Below are 14,647 nucleotides of genomic sequence, written 5' to 3' on the forward strand. Positions count from 1 at the left end.
CGGTTCTCACTCTGTTCCCACCTCATTCCATTACCAACTAACTCCATGGTTTCCTCTCTGCTCAAACTATACTGATCTACACTCATTTAGCAGTAGAAATTCTTCATGGAGTCCTCTGAGAATCTTTTGAGCTCCTTGTCTGAAATGTCAGAGAACATACAGCAGCGCTGCTCTAACATTTGTGTAGGCATGCAGGAGGTTTTGGGAAGATGCAGGGTACCTTACAGTAACTCCAAGCAGCCGGCGTGGGAGCTCCCAGAAATAGAGGGTCTTTGCACAATTGCAGTTTTCCTCACTAACAGTATGTTTGTCACTACTGAGACCTTGTACTCCAGTTTATAGGAGTCTCTTACTTCTGGTCAACAGAGGCTAGAAGATCGGCTTGGGAGCCCACTGAAAGCAGGCTTTATGCTCTTTGGTGCTGGCTGAGGGTCTGTCCCAACATAGATCCCTGTTCACCCACAAGGGCAAACCAGCAGCTGGGTAATGGCAGAAGGAGAGGCAGATAAAGACTTCACCACGCAGGAAGAGGACACATCCAATCCTCCAAGTTGGGCTTCTCAGAGGGTTGCACAAGAGGCAAGTAGGGGATAGCAGTAGCCAATCAGCAGACATGGAAGTGCTGGCAGTAGTGGCAGGGCCGTCTCATGACCCTGCAGAAAAAGGGCATTCACCACAGATGAGTCTTGGGGACCTCACTGAGGAGCAGCGGTGTGTCACTACATTTGCTCCTATCACTGAGGTAGCACATAGAAGAAGCACGAGGCTAAGAAGTGGACAAGACACACCCTACATTATCACCAAGGGAAGCAAGCATTGATGTATAGAAACATGTGGAGTAGAAGAATAAACTGATTGCACCTTCTTTGGAATGTTTAAAAGAACGTATGACTGTTGGTATTGCGGACACACATGTAGGGATGGAGTTCCCTCCACAACATCCTGGTCCACTCTTCCATCATCCCCAACACCCGCTCTCCTTCCCAGGGCACCTTCCCACGCAAGTGCAGGAAATGCAACACCCGCCCTTTCACATCCTCCCTTCCCACCGTCCAGGGCCCCAAACACTCCTTCCAGGTGAAACAGCGATTTACTTGTACTTCTTTCAATTCAGTATACTGTATTCGCTGCTCACAATGCGGTCTCCTCTACACTGGGGAGACCAAACACAGACTGGATGATCGCTTCGCTGAACATCTCCACTCAGTCTGCAAGTGTGATCCTGACCTGCCAGTCGCTTGCCATTTTAATTCCCGGTCCCACTCCCACTCTGACCGCTTCGTCCTCGGCCTCCTACACTGTTCCAATGAAGCTCAACGGAGGCTCAAGGAACAGCACCTCATCTTCCAATTAGGCACTTTACAACCTTCCGAACTCAACACTGATTTCAATAACTTTAGATCATAACCACTGTTCCCATTTTTTCGGACAGCAGGTGCTGGTAATGGTTTTGCTGTTGCTATTTGCAGCTCCTCTCGACCGATTTTTGTTTCTTCACTTGTCCCATTACCTCCCTCCGTGCCTTGCACCATCATCCCTTTTGTCATTTAATCACTCCTGCCCTCCACCCTATCACAGATCTTCCCTTTTGTTCTTTCCTCCCCTCCCCTTCCCTCCCCCCTCCCTACCACCCTTTCCCTCGTTCTGCACTTGTCTAAAAACAGTTAAATCTTTACTTCTTCCAGTTCTGATGAAAGGTCATCAACCTGAAACATTAACTCTGTTTCTCTCTCCACAGATGCTGCCTGACCTGCTGAGTATTTCCAGTATTTTCTGTTTTTATTTCAGATTTTCAACATCCGCAGTATTTTGCTTTTATTTTATTAAATACTCCAGAAGTGTGCTAGGCGTTTGTTTAAATATTTTTTAATCTTAGTGAGACTAAGACACAAAATGGGCACCAGCGCTTCAGGTCACTAAGTACAACCGAGTAGGAATTTGGTGCAGTGTCCCAATTTTGTGTTCCCTCTGTGCTGGTTATTCACCTGTTCTCCTGATAAACAGTACCCCCGAATCTGCTCTTTAGTGTTAGTACAACACAATCTACTTCAGACACGCGCATCCCTGTTCACAGCAATATACTAAACCAGTTCCAATTCCAGTTGTATATAATTCCTGATCCAAGTATACCACTCAAATACAATATTCTCATTATTGAGTTTAAAATGCTTAGCAGACTAAATATAATCAACCCACATACATCGAGAGACAGCAGTACATTTTAAAAGTCCAACCACATTCCACAAATTGCTATTTAGTTGTATTGTCAGTTTGTTTGCCCTAAATTGCTGAATGATTGTTTCACTTGTGGTCTCCATTTAAACATGAGTATGGCCAAGACCTCTGCAGGCCAACAAAGGTTCTCTGACATCAAACACGTTTGCGAGCAATTTTGCTCCAGCCACTATTTTGTTCTGATTCACTAGGATTGTACAGCTTCTAACAGGAAATTGCTTTAAAAGAATATGAATGTAGAATAATCTGTGCCTAAGGATGTCACCTTTTGTCAAGCCAAAGGCCAAAGCTGAACCGAGAAAAGAATAGGGGAGTGGCAAGAGGCGGGATAATGGCTTGAGTTCTGATGTGTTCCTTGCTGCTAATGGAAATTCTTTGAACAACTTAAAAACTAATGCCTCAACAAACTGAATTAAGGGGGGGAAAACAAAATGCTATTTTAAAAAACAGACTATAGAAGGTAATGTTGTGAGGGCTACTGCCAGCACAGAGCCTTGATAAAATTAAGCGTGCGTCAGAGTTAGGGCTATAACACTGGGCCTCATACGCCACTGATGATGCTCTGCACTAGCACTAGTGTCTTGCAAAGTTAACCGACATCTAGTTTGCATTTCAGAAATTTCCAGACAGCCTGCATGAAGAAACGGAATCTCCACCCCAGCACTGCCAATCATTCAGCACAAGAATTGGGGACAGCTCACAGAAAGGTCTGCTAAATATAGCTTGAACAGAGCAATATAACATGTTAGCTCTACAGGCAAGTAACTGTCACTAGTGCCTGAGAGAATACATATTTAAATCCAGCAGGATTATACCAAAAATAATGATGACTTGGTGCATAATTGCACTGCCAATTGTGGTACTGACCTAGACAGACTAGGAGGGTCCTAGATTCAATCTCTGATCTGTACTGAGTTAGCTGATCTCAGCTAAGGTGTCAATAGGAGTACTACATTTATCATAGGTGTACCGAGGCTAGCAAGGCAAAAACATCTGCCACAAGTTTCCCCTTCTAATTACTTTCCTAAGACCCAATTGGAAATTGTATGAATGTCAGGTGAGGGCAAGGCTGGCTAAGCCACGATGGGCTACCTGGTAAAATTGCATAGATACCCACTGTCTAAACTCCTAGATGAAGACTGGCCAGTTTAGTGAGTTACAGGATGACTGCCAGTGCCTCTGGAATCACATCAAAGCATGAAGTTGAGAAGACTTCAGAAGAGGAAAGAAAACCAAGATTGGAAAAAAGTACAGCGCACCCACCCGACACCATTCAAAATATTTGATTAGATACAGCTAGGGGGCTGTCCCGCACGTATCCTGGTTAAAGTACCTGTCTAGTTCACTGAAAGTTTTAAAGACAAGCATTGTTGTTGAAAAAGTTGTGCTGCAAAAACAAGATTCATGGCACAAAAATGTCACAGCATCACTTCAGCATGATGAAAATTATACTGGGCCTTTCTAAACTCTTTGCTTCAACCAAGATTCAGGGCATTTGCTCCCTTAGACATTTTTTATTTCCACCTGGTTATGCTGTGCGAAGTATTATTTGCTTGAGTTGCAGTCCATTTTTGTCTAGTTACACTTCTGTGAAGCACCTTGGATCTTTTTCTATGTTAAAGTTGAGTTTTGTTGCTGCTGCTGCTGTGGCTAAGAAACTCCCACAGTTTTTGTTCTATTATCTTTGGGGTCAGAAAGAAAACTTGTAAATTGGGGAAAGAGACTATGAGAGTGAAAATGTACATGATCTGTTGTAAGGAGCGTTCAGATTCCTGAAAGGCATATTCTCAATCTGCATAACTAAGTTGTTGCCAAGCTAAAACCTGAATTTCTGTCAGCAGCAGACAGGGCAAAAGAATTACCTAAGTTGGGACTGGACACTTCCACAGCTTCATTTACCTGGGTCAGGGCATATACACCTATGCCTCCATTTACCTGGGTTAGGGGAAGGGGCTGTAGACTGCCATTTTTCCTTAGCCAAGACTGGAAATGGCCACTGTTGGATATGTGCACCCTCTGACCATTGGAAGGCAATTTAACTGCCTGGAAGGAAAATGGCAAAATTACAACTAAATGTAAATCAGGGTCATTTGTATCTGACTCTACTAGAGTGGGAATACACCTAACATGTATATTGCAAATACTCATTATTCTGTACAGATCGGCTTACTGCAATTATCACACATACATCAGAAGCTGGTTATATGAGAATATACAGGAATGAATATTTGAATCACACAGTTTTATGGCTAAAGATGGTTTTACCCTGATGGGCTGTCATTCAAAGCAGACGTATGTACTCCAATATAAATGATCCAATATGCTGAGGCCCCCCCAGTATTAAAAGCTGCTTTTACAATGGGCCGGATTTTGCTGTAAAAATAACAATGAGGCTAACAACACTCACCGTTATTCATGTGCAAATAAGACAATAACTTCTGGAGACTGCATATGCGCAGTTAAATGGGGAAATCCTGAGGTTACTGGTCAAGATACGATGCTCCTCCAAAAACTGCGCAAAAACGGCATCTCGCTGTCTGGCTCCTCAGCATGAAGTTCCTGTATTAACCTGATCGATATGGACTAAACTTGGCAAAAAAAGTTTGGGCTTGTCTATTCCAGTGTAAGCACCATTTTAATGGCATGGTAAGTCTTAATTACTGCCAAACAACCTCTCTGGCACAGAAAATGAACTTTTACAAGTATGGAGTTTCATTCCTTCAGGTATTAATTATTGTTGGACATTTAAAAAAAAAACAAATAATTTTTTTTTTCTTACTTTTTCTTTCTGTCTCCTTCAACTCTGTCTCTTAATTCAATCTTTCTTTCCCTCTCTTTATTTCGCTTACTGTACCCGATTTGACATTGAATTCACTATTCTAAGTTACACTTCCTGGTTCTGTCTCTGCGCTGCTCACTAATGATGCTTCGATCTGAGCGGTTAAGGAGATACATAGTTGCTTGCCCTGTTCACACAGGTCCCAGATGTCCTGTTGAGGGCTCCGCGCTGAATGACTCTCCAACTTACAGTAATTTGCTGTGCAAAAGCTCACAGAAAGTCAATGGGCAAGTGCAAGTCTAACGAATGGCTGGTGCCGTTCGTTCTCCACCCACAGTAAAATCCGACCCATTGTTTGAGCTAGTCCTGATGGTTCATAAAGCTGGAGTCTTGTGCAGCTGGATAAAAGTCAAATGGTTGCTGGAAATACCCAGAAGTTTTCAATTTCATTTATAGCTGGGAACTGGCGACACAAACGTGTGTCTTACGCAATGTTAAAAGCAGTTTAAGAGCTACATTTTTGTGGGCCTTTGCAAGCTGCAGTCAGGTCTCTAATTAGAACTACAGCGCCAGATTCTTCCCTTTCATTAACAGAAATCACAGATCTCCAGCAGAAAAAGAAAAAGTAAATAAGGGCAAGCAGAAGATGGAAATCATGGCTTTCTATTTGAGGACCACTTATGTGGGAACACACCTATACCATAAAACTCCATAAATGCAGCATATATTTATGTAATAAAAACAGAAAATGCTGGAGAAGCTCAGCAAGTCAGGCAGCATCTGTGAAGAAACTGGCTTGAAACGTTAACTCTGTTTCTTTGTCCACAGATGCTGCCTGACTTGCTGAGCTTCTCCAACATTTTGTTTTTAATTTCAGATTTCCAGCATCCACAGTATTTTGCTTTTGATGTATTTATGTAAATAGACTGCAATTTTGCCATTCAATGAATATGCATTTCCTGACGCAAATTTGCATAAACACTATAATAAGCATTTCACACTTGCCATGTTGTCAGGGTAATAGAAATCAAACCTGGAGGCTAAATGAACAGGAAGACAGAGCTGCACTCAAAGAGCTACTCAATTAATGATTAGAAATAAATGCAACAAAAAAAAATAGATTCAATATTTAAATTCTGTGCTTGCTACCAATATCTCAGTGTTCCATAAGTGAAGAAGGTGCAGCTGATCAAATCTTGTAACCTTAACCAGAAGATTACAACAGGGATGTTGGTTAGGAATCACTTCAGAATTTAGTGCCATTTTCAATGCTTGGTGTTCAAATAATATCCTTTCTGTTTACGTCCCAGAGTTCAGATCCAGTCTAAACTTATTACGCATCACATATCTGCAATTACATCTGTGGTAAGTGACAGGGAAGAACTGGCACTGAGTCTGAAATACTTCATTTGAAAACAGGTCAGGCAAGCAATTCAGTTTATTTGGGTTCTAATGGGTCAATATTCTAAATAGACTGCTGTTACTGTTTGGCATTTTTGAAAATACAAAATACTGACATAACTCCAGACAGTACATATAATCAGAATCCCTCCTGGGTGCGAACTTATGCTGGGTTCCACAGGCAGCAGCCATTCTATTCTACGTAGTTCAGTTTCACACTGGGCTGTGCACTTACCAAGTAAAACTTCAGGGAAGCTGATAATCAAGTATAAATTGAATCAATGTTATCACTATTTAGTGTATTAATATCAATACTCCAGAGGGGGACAGAGGGGGACATCTAAACCAACAGACTTTAACGTTGTATGATTCTTTTAATTAATCACCTTGAATTGCTCCCATAAATACCAAAGACGAGAGACCTATAAACAACACTACCTGATCTCAGTGTTATACAGCTCAAAACGGTCTCACGAGAAATTGATGAAGTTTGGAAGAATAATATCTAATTATACTGCTGAGTAGACTTTGCATTCTATTTTGCATTCTGCTCCCATGATCAGTTTATCACAGAAAGAGAATTTTTTTACAGTTCAAATGAATGCAATATGAAATTTTAATCCATCCACCCACCATTGCACTTTACTGAAACCCTAGTGACAACACTGTAAATATAATGTACTGTTGATGTATTGCCTTGCTGAAAATTATATGATACGCACACGAATATAGTATGAAACCAAGTGATTATGCCGCTCCATTACTATGTTTGCAGTATTTTTGCTAAATTTCATAATAGAGCAATTGTATTTCTATCCAAATGGACATGAAATGGGTAATTACCCACTTCTCCCAGAATCACTGAAATTCACATTCCAGATTCATGCTGGAATAAAGTTCCACACTCTTCAGCAGTAATCCTGCCAGAGCTGTGCAGAGTGGACGTGGCTCCTGCCCATACCTCCCGGTGTTGACTCCAGTGGATTTTCCTGGGACAGCTAATTTAAATATTGTTCAGTGAGCACCTGGTGGGACTGCTGGTATTGTCAGAAAGCCTGCCTCTGTGATGGCCTTGATGCCTGCAGCAGCGAATCGGAGCAGAGCGTGGTCGGCTGCCTCTGGCAGCCGAAGAATTGAGTAAAATATTTTACGAATTTAAAATTTGACATGCTTGTTGAGTGCAATCAATTACACAATGATTAACTGTCCTTGGCTTATAGGCTATATAAAATTGAAACACACAACGTCCCCCACCCCGTCTCTTTACCTATGTTGAACGCTGATACACAATGGCATCCCTGACGCCCAGTGTTGGTGAGGTGCTAATGAAGGAAAATGCATCAGATGACGACTTTTCCTTCCTTTTTTCACCCCTTGGGACGTCAGCGATGCTGACAATGCCACATTTACTGCCAATCACTAATTGTTTCCTGAGAAGGTGGTGGGCCTTTCTCTTGAATGCCTGAAGTCCACTTGGTTGCTCTCACAATGGTGTTGTTCACTTTTGTAGCAGTTGTTCTATTTTACAGCTGAGTAGTTTGTTAGGCCACTTCAGAGGGCATTGTCAACTATATATTGTAGGACTGGAGTCACAGGTACCATGTAGAGCTGGTCGGTGAAGAACACGAGAGAACCAATTTTCCAGATTAATTAAACTCAATTCCACAATTTAACATGGTGGGATTTGAACTCATGACCTCTGATCCAGTACCATAACCACTAGGCTAATGTATCCAGACATTTGAATACGCCCACCCAAATATGGCCCAGCATATTCAGCATCCTTTTCACTCTAGAAGAAAATCCTATAAATGAGGAGCTGGCAGAACGGTTCCCCCTCCCCCATCCACCCTGGTACTTCCTGAAAATAGGAGGAAAATCTAGCCCCCGTGTCTTCAATAAAGTGATGTGTGAGCCTTGACAGCGATAGTGGGTAGATCATTCCACTGTGGGAGGCATCACAGTTAGTCTGATCCGATTCTCATCTCTGCACTATACAGTAGGGATTACTGGATGCCAAACAGAAATGCTGAGGTCAATTGCAGTGCCCATACCATCACTCCAACCAAAGCTGGCACCATCCTGATACAAGTGGTTCAGCATCATATCACACTGGATGTGCATTTACCTACTAAGCCATCACTGCTCAGAAATAACCTTTAAAATGGCACAACTGTGAAGGCAGACTCAATTTCTAGAATGACCTGCTCCAAACACTCTTCCCATAGCCCTCATAGTGGTAGCTGGGAAAAGTGAAGCAGAAATACTGATAGTTTTCACTGAAGCTTTAGTTTTCAAACTACTTTTTTAGCAGATATGATCAGCAACGTAACAATATTATTACAACACCAGTCTCATTAGTGAGCTGCTTCTGTTAACAAACCTGATACAATGATACCCCAGACACTTTACAAGGTTCACAAAATAAATATAAGAGCTACCCTGGTGGCTCATTTTGTGTGGTTCAGAGCCAAATGGAGTTGATGGGAAAATCCCAGCAGTACCGTTCAGTCAACTATTTCTGTTAGGACATCTCCGATCCTACATTGTCAAACAAGCTGTGTATTATCATAAGAAGTATACGTTAATGCAGAAAACACTTTCAATGAATTGTTCCTGTGTTAACAAAGTATATTTATACACACAGATCATTTCTGCAAGAGGTTACACCGACTCAGTGGAAGGACCTCTCTGTAATGTCTATGTTGAACCACATCTGGCTGCTTCTAGGAGGTTGGTCACAAAGCGATACACATCTGCGTCATCATGCAACTCGAGCTGGTAATATTAATACACATATATTAGACTCCCAGTCAACACTTCACATTATGTAGGGAGTGGCTTGGAGAATGCTGCAACAGCTGGGAAAACAGTTGTTTTCAATTGAATGTGAGAGTGCACACTCAGCAAGCATCTGCTGCATTGTTAACTTTGAGGTCAATATGATGGCTTAGATGTAAAGTTTGTGGAACAGGCTGGTTCTGGTTCCATACATGCCTCAATTTATACTTCAAACTAATTTTATATTAAATCAGGTCAAAATTCAAGAAAGACCTCCAGCATTATAAAGTATCCAAATTGCAATTTAGAAATCACTCAACCAATATTGACAAAATTAAAATCATGTTTCTTAATTGCTTAAAATTATAATGACAAATGTACACAGATCTGTGGAGTAAATTTGAGAACAAAATGGTTTCCACTGAAGAGAGGCTGCGACTTGAGTCCATTTAAAGCTGCAATTAACATGCTAATCAAATGATTAGTGACAACCATTTTCTGGAGAATTGACTGCCCCAATTGGTTTTGCACCAGTATCTGCAGTGAAAATTGAATCTTTACTTAGTATTGAAATGGAGAAGTGGAGTTGATGGAAATTCCCTGTGGTGTTGTTCAAAGAACTATTTCTGATAGGAAACCTCTATTCCCACATTCTGTGTATTATCATCCAAGATATCCCTAATTCAAGAAATGCATTCAATAAATGATGTGTGTGTGTTCACAAGGCACAAGTATGCACACAGATCATTTATGCTACACAGGCTGAGTGGAAGGATGCCATTGCAATGATGGTGGACAATTAAACAACTAACAGGAGGAGGAGGGTCTGTAAACATCCCCATCCTCAATGGTGGCGGAGTCCAGCACGTGAGTGCAAAAGACAAGGCTGAATGAAGTGTTTGCAACCATCTTCAGCCAGAAGTGCCGAGTGGATGATCCATCTCGGCGTCCTCCTGATATCCCCACCATCACAGAAGCCAGTCTTCAGCCAATTCGATTCATTCCACATGATATCAAGAAACGGCTGAGTGCACTGGATGCAGCAAAGGCTATAGGCACCGACAACATACCGGCTGAAGTGCTGAAGACTTGTGCTTCAGAACTAGCCACACCTCCAGCCAAGCTGTTCCAGTACAGCTACAACACTGGCATCTACCCAACAATGTGGAAAATTGCCCAGTTATGTCCTGTCCACAAAAAACAAGGGCAAATCCAATCCAGCAAATTACCGCCCCATCAGTCTACTCTCAATCATCAGCAAAGTGATTGGAGGTGTCGTCGACAGTGCTATCAAGCGGCACTTACTCACCAATAACCTGCTCACTGATGCTCAGTTTGGATTCCGCCAGGACCACTCAGCTCCAGACCTCATTACAGCCTTGGTCCAAACATGGACAAAAGAGCTGAATTCCAGAGGTGAGGTGAGAGTGACTGTCCTTGACATCAAGGCAGCATTTGACCGAGTGTGGCACCAAGAAGCCCTAGTAAAATTGAAGTCAATGGGAATCGGGGAAAACTCTCCAGTGGCTGGAGTCATACCTAGCACAAAGGAAGATGGTAGTGGTTGTTGGAGGCCAATCATCTCAGCCCAAGGACATTGCTGCAGGAGTTCCTCAGGACAGTGTCCTAGGCCAGCCATCTTCAGCTGCTTCATCAATGACCTTCCCTCCATCATAAGGTCAGAAACGGGGATGTTCGCTGATGATTGCACAGTGTTCAGTTCCATTCGCAACCCCTCAGATAATGAAACAGTCTGTGCCCGGATGCAGCAAGACCTGGACAACATCCAGGCTTGGGCTCATAAGTGGCAAGTGACATTCGCGCCAGACAAGTGCCAGGCAATGACCATCTCCAACCATAGAGAGTCTAACCACCTCCCCTCGACATTCAACGGCATTACCATCGCCAAATCCCCCACCATCAACATCCTGGGGGTCACCGTTGACCAGAAACTTAACTGGACCAGCCATATAAATACTGTGGCTACAAGAGCAGGTCAGAGGCTGGGTATTCTGTGGTGAGTGACTCACCTCCTGACTCCCCAAAGCCTATCCACCATCTACAAGGCACAAATCAGGAGTGTGATGGAATACTTTCCACTTGCCTGGATAAGTGCAGCTCCAACAACACTCAAGAAGCTCGACACCATCCAGGACAAAGCAGCCCACTTGATTGGCACCCCATCCACCACCCTAAACATTCACTCCCTTCACCACCGCGCACTGCGGCTGCAGTGTGTACCATCCACAGGATGCACTGCAGCAACTCGCCAAGGTTTCTTCGACAGCACCTCCCAAACCCGCGACTTCTACCACCTAGAAGGACAAGAGCAGCAGGTACATGGGAACAACACCACCTGCACGTTCCCCTCCAAGTCACACATCATCCCGACTTGGAAATATATCGCCGTTCCTTCATCGTCGCTGGGTCAAAACCTTGGAACTCCCTTCCGAACAGCACTGTGGGAGAACTGTCACCACACGAACTGCAGCAGTTCAAGAAGGCGGCTCACCACCACTTTCTCAATGGCAATTAGGGATGGGCAATAAATGCTGGCCTTGCCAGCAACGCCCACATCCCATGAACAACTTTTTAAAAAATGTCTATGTTGTCCAGATTTGGGTGCTTCTGAGCAGTTGATCACACATCTAGAGTTCTGCATCATCATGTAACACATAGCATCGTGGTGCAATGACATTTTCACAATGCAATTAGGAATCTTGATGTGAAATGCATAATTCCATCACAGTTTTAAAGAAATGCAAGGGAATAAAGGTTTAGAAAGCATTTTTCCTAAAAGGCACTCAAGTATAATTTCCTTCAGTCGCTAATGTGAGCGAAAAGGTCAATGTGAGCATAATTGGAGACATCATTTTGACACTCACCCTGATTTTTCATTGGAGAACAAAGAAAATTATAGTTTATCATTTTTTTTACATTTATGCCTTCCTTTCCTACTGGGGAAGCAACAGTTTTGTAGGATAAAAGCAGAAAATGCAGAAAGTACAAAGCAGGCCAGTCAACATCTAAAGCTAGGTGGGAAAGTAAGCTGTGAAGAGGACACAATGGGCTCAATTTTAGGGGGCAATTGTGGGTGCGTTAGAGCTTGGGGGTGGGGGGGGGGGGCTCCAAAAATCACGGAAATCCCGTTCAGGTTCAGAAGTTGGCTCCAACCCACCGACCTCCGAGTTTCCCAGGGACCCACCTATATGTGGGCGGGTGACCCGAAAACGGAAGTCCCGCCCGCAATTAAAGCCGGCGGGATGACAGTTAAAGAGCCAAATGTACCTCATTGAGGTACTTCAGGCACTTTACCTGTGACAGATAAAGTAATTGTAGCAATTTTTAAATTACCTGGGCGGCTTGCCCACCGCTTCTGATTTTTAAAAATATTTGTTCATGGGATGTTGGCGTCGCTGGCGAGGCCGGCATTTATTGCCCATCCCTAATTGCCCTCGAGAAGGTGGTGCTGAGCCACCTTCTTGAACCGCTGCAGTCCGTCTGGTGAAAGTTCTCCCACAGTGCTGTTAGGAAGGGAGTTCCAGGATTTTGACCCAGCGACGATGAAGGAACAGCGATATATTTCCAAGTCGGGATGGTGTGTGACTTGGAGGGGAACGTGCAGGTGGTGTTGTTCCCATGTACCTACTGCTCTTGTCCTTCTAGGTGATAGAGGTCGCGGGTTTGGGAGGTGCTGTCGAAGAAACCTTGGCGAGTTGCTGCTGTGCATCCTGTGGATGGTACACACTGCAGCCATGTTGCGCCGGTGGTGAAGGGAGTGAATGTTTAGGGTGGTGGATGGGGTGCCAATCAAGCGGGCTGCTTTGTCCTGGATGGTGTTGAGCTTCTTGAGTGTTGTTGGAGCTGCACTCATCCAGGCAAGTGGAGAGTATACCATCACACTCCTGACTTGTGCCTTGTGGTGGAAAGGCTTTGGGGAGTCAGGAGGTGAGTCACTCGCCACAGAATACCCAGCCACAGTATTTATATGGCTGGTCCAGTTAAGTTTCTGGTCAACAGTGACCCCCAGGAAGTTGATGGTGGGGGAATTCGGCAATGGTAATGCCGTTGAATGTCAAGGGGAGGTGGTTAGATTAAGTGAGGTGGTTAGATTAAGTGAGTGGGTAAGAAGATGGCAGATAGAAATTAATGTGGGGAAATGTGCGATTATTCACTTTGGTAGGAAGAATAGAAAAACAGAATATTTTTTAAATGGTGAGAAACTATGAAATTTTGGTGTTCAGAGAGACTTGGGTGTCCTCGTACAAGAAACACAAAAGGTTAGTATGTAGGTATAGCAGTCAATTAGGAAAGCAAATGGCATGTTGATCTTTATTGCAAGGGGGTTGGAGTACAAGAGTGAGGAAGTCTTACTACAGTTGTACAGGGCTTTAGTGACACCTCACCTGGAGTACTGCGTACAGTTTTGGTCTCCTTATCTAAGGAAGGGTATACTTGCTTGGGAGGCGATGCAACAAAGGTTCACTGGATTAATTCCTGGGATGAGAGGGTTGTCCTCTGAAGAGAGGTTGAGTAGAACCAGTGGATGTAGTGTACTTGGATTTTCAGAAGGCTTTTGATAAGGTCCCACACAAGAGGTTAGTGTGCAAAATTAAAGCACATGGGATTGGAGGAATATACTGGCATGGATTGAGAATTGGTTGACAGATAGGAAACAGAGAGTAGGAATAAACGGGTCTTTTTCCGGGTGGCAGGCAGTGACTAGTGGGGTACCGCAGGGATCAGTGCTTGGGCCCCAGCTATTCACAATATATATCAATGATTTGGATGAGGGAACGGAATGTAACATTTCCAAGTTTGCAGACGACACAAAGCTGGGGTGGAATGTGAGCTGTGAGGAGGATGCAAAGAGGCTCCAATGTGATTTTGACAAGTTGGGCGAGTGGGCAAGAACATGGTGGATGCAGTATAACGTGGATAAATGTGAGGTTATCCACTTTGGTTGTAAAAACAGAAAGACAGATTATTATCTGAATGGTGATAGATTGGGAAAAGGGGAGGTGCAACGAGACCTGGGTGTTCTTGTACACCAGTCGCTGAAAGCGAGCATTCAGGTGCAGCAAGCAGTTAGGAAGGCGAATGGTATGTTGACGTTCATTGCAAGAGGATTTGAGAACAGGAACAGGGATGTCTTACTGCAGTTATACAGGGCCATGGTGATACCACATCTGGAGTATTGTGTGGTGTTTTGGTCTTCTTATCTGAGCAAGGATGCCCTTGCCATGGAGGGAGTGCAACGAAGGTTTACCAGACTGATTTCTGGGATGGCAGGACCGACGTATGAGGAGAGATTGGGTCGACTAGGCCTATATTCACTAGAGTTTAGAAGAGTGAGAGGTGATCTCATCGAAACATATAAAATTCTAACAGGACTAGACAGACTAGATGCAGGGAGGATGTTCCCAATGGCTGGGGAGTCCAGGACCAGGT

The 14,647-nt window shown here is 43.6% G+C and overlaps 1 protein-coding gene across 9 annotated transcripts in view; it reads right to left on the bottom strand.

Moving 5' to 3' along the window:
• Positions 1 to 14,647, bottom strand: part of pxylp1 (2-phosphoxylose phosphatase 1) — a 200,469-nt gene that overhangs the window by 29,706 nt on the left and 156,116 nt on the right. The window lies entirely within an intron of this gene.

This window comes from Heptranchias perlo, chromosome 13, assembly GCF_035084215.1.
Source record: "Heptranchias perlo isolate sHepPer1 chromosome 13, sHepPer1.hap1, whole genome shotgun sequence".
Taxonomy (NCBI): Eukaryota; Metazoa; Chordata; class Chondrichthyes; order Hexanchiformes; family Hexanchidae; genus Heptranchias; species Heptranchias perlo.